The sequence below is a fragment of the Protomyctophum parallelum genome (assembly GCF_964188405.1).
Source record: "Protomyctophum parallelum genome assembly, chromosome: 7".
Classification (NCBI taxonomy): domain Eukaryota; kingdom Metazoa; phylum Chordata; class Actinopteri; order Myctophiformes; family Myctophidae; genus Protomyctophum; species Protomyctophum parallelum.
Window position 1 is genome coordinate 52,083,555 of NC_139705.1, and position 3,452 is coordinate 52,087,006.

Genomic DNA, 3,452 nt, shown 5'->3' on the forward strand with positions numbered 1-3,452 from the left:
CACGATGCACAGACACAATGCTTTGCCCAATAGTAAACAAACGGACAGTAAAACCATTTAATGACGAGATTGTTTTAAACATTAATGGCAGAATTTAAGGCTTTTGGGGCTGTTTGGGATGTTTTCTTTTACTTATTATTATTTTATTTTTTTGTCATTTTTTTGAGTAAAGTATTTGCAATAAACTCCAAATCATATCATGTAATAGTCAAGACACAAACTTATCTTTCACTGTTTTCTTTCATTCTTGCATCATCAATCAAATAATGATTCCCTAATACTGTATTTGCAGTCTGTCACAAATTCACAATAAGTAAAAATGATCTGCATTGGAATAAGTAAACAAACCTTTTTAGATGCATTATGTAGCAAAACGTAAACTGGGAATGAATGAAGTTATTGTCTGTCTTGTGAGTGTGTATTCCGCAGTTCTGTGTCGGGGGAGTGACGCGAGTATAATTTGATTATAGGAGCGTGTCTTTGTTTGTACATTTTCATTTTTTTAAAGGAACTGTTTTGTTTACAGTTTACACACACACACACACACACACAGCAGGCTATAAGACTAGAGACTCAAGCCTTGCAAACATTCCCTCGATCTAGTACTTCCTCCATTTGTCTCCTCTCCTCCAATAGCCTTCTCCACTGGGACGCTCAACTCCACCCCCGATATCTAGCACATCTCCATCCAGCCCTCCTCTTCCTCCTCTCTCTCTAAATCCAATGCTTCTGGGGTTTTCTGTGATCATCTGGCTGTCACAGCAGATACTCCTGTGTGCCAGTCACAGCAGGCCCACCAACTGCTGTGCACACACACACACACACACACACACACGTACACCCCTCCATACACATCTGCCTGTCACACGGTCCACGGGAGACAGGAAACAGATCTTGTCTTCTTTTTCCAAACATGTTTCATTTAAGCACGGTGCCAGTCAAAGGGAGGTGTGTCGCCTGGCATTGGGGCGTCATGCCCGCTGAACTGGCAGCTTGATGAATAATGCTGGGAAGAGGATGGCAGAGGAGAGGGTGGCAGAGGGGAGGGGGGCGGATGGGTGCTTGACAGACTGCTACACAGACACACACACACATGAAACAGTACCATTGTTTTTAGTCACACAGTCATCAGTCCCAGTGTTCCAACACAGCGCTGTGTCTTCACGTTCACAGCAGGAGTCCATCTCTTCATCCATTTTCTGATTTGAATATAGTGTGCTCTCGCGGTTTGGCTAATAATGACTCATTTAATTCCACATTTTTCTAGAGTTCAGGGAATCATACATGTATGCTTTGTGGCAGCAGGTTCACTCACCGACACTGTTCTGTGCTCCCTAAAGTTATAGGTTTTAGCCCCTTTTTTTTATTTCTATATATTGTTTAGTGTGTGTGTGTGTGTGTGTGTGTGTGTGTGTGTCTGCGCGCGTGCGCACGAATGTCCTTTTCCACTCAATGACGCAAATCAAAATTTGGTTCTTTGTGATTAAAGAAATTCCAGACGATTATGGTTCCATTCAGATGACTGTTAGTTAACCAAGCTCATCCCCCCGAATGGCTTGTTTTGAGCACACACCAATTTAACTAGCCAAGGTTTATAATCTGATACATTCCAAATACAGTATCTATATTTTTCTAGTGTATTTACGACCCCCCCCCCACAAGAAGCTGCTTCGAAGGCCGACCGATGCCTCTCACAAACAACTCTCCCTTTCTTACACCTTTGTGTGTGTGTGGCGTTTATGCGTGTGTGTGTGTGGCGTGTATGTGTGTGTGGCGTGTACGTATGCATGCGTGTGGAATGGATACTGTATGGAAACAAAATGTTTGTGATGGGATGTACGCAAGAGGAGGAATCTGCATTGGCACGACACTATCTATATATACTAGTTATTTAACTGATTAGAATAGTACGCTAGCTTAGAAAACGTATTTAAGGAAAAAAAAACTTAACTTTTGACGGCTTTGAAATGTTATTTATATTTGGTGTAAAAAAACAAAGAAAAAAAAACATATTAGTGCCCCCCCATCCCCCATCCATCATGGCCTTAAACTCCTTTGCATTGATGTGAATTGTTAACTCCTTGTGCGCTAAAATAGATAAAAGAAAATGCAAACCGACGGGAGGATTATTTTCAAAGCTGGTTTCCTGGTGTATTCTTGCTGGCCTCAGAGTGCAACCTTTAAAGAGTTCAACAATGATGCCATGCCCGACGTTCTGTTTATGTCTTAGAAAAATGTACACTTTTTGGATTAAATTGAACTGAATAAAGACCATACTGGAAAATGGGACGGAGTCTTAACATGTCTTGTTCTTTGGGTGAGGTAGACGGGATGCATGAACCTATGGGGCGGCGGTGGCTCAGGGGTAGAGTGCCTGGATGGTAACCGTAAGGTTGCCAATTCGAACCCTGTGGGCTCCCCCAGAGTTACTGTCGAAGTGTCCTTGAGCAAGACACTGAACCCCTAATTGCTCCCGATGTGCTAGTTGGTGCCTTGCATGGTTTCCGCTGCCATCGGTGTATGAATGGGTGAATGTAATGCACAATCTCTGTAAAGCGCCTTGGATAAAGGCGCTATATAAAATGCACCATTTACCATTTTACCATTTATTCAATTCAGGGGAAAGCCAGATATAATATTTAGGACACCCTCCACGGCACAAAAACATATCACAACTTGAATGAAAACCTGTAGTGTTTTTGTATTAGTCCGGCAGTCGAGGTGGACGGATGGGAAATTTGGTATATAGTCTTATTGGCCTAAAATATTGTCTATACACACACACTTATATATTCATGAATCCACTTGCTGACCAGCTGTCGGTATCGGGCAATTTGTTTTATAGGAGTTTGTGGCCCTACCATTAACATCCTATGGCAGGCACAAATGTTAAACTGAATCCATTCCAAGCATTAGTTTTGCACAAAATACACTCCTTGGGCTAAAAACGGCCATAGCCACTTGCCCAAAATGTGCTGACCTCATCACATTTGTCATGACGTCTATGGCCGTTTTTAGCCCAAGGAGTGTTTTTTTTGTGAAAAACGAATGCTTGGAATGGATTCAGAATCATGAAAAACCCCTAGTTTGACATGTCACATGCTACTTAAAGCATAAGGGCAATTTTGCCTGCCATAGGATGTTAATGGAAAATAAAAAACAAAAGCCGGTCAGCAAGTGGATTCATGAATGTTTATAGACATTGTAGGCAGAAGAAAGAATACTATACCAAATTTCCCACTTTAAACAAAAGAAGCCTGCCGGTTGCTGGACTATATGGATATTTTATCATCATTTTTAAGAACCTGCTCAGGGACTAAAGATGTCAATTAGCTTATAGCTAACCGGCTCATTTACATGGATGTAAAAACTGACTTGTTGATTAATGAGCATTGTCCCTGTCAAATAAAACAAGAAAGCACAACTAGAAATAAAGCAAGTACAAACTTAAA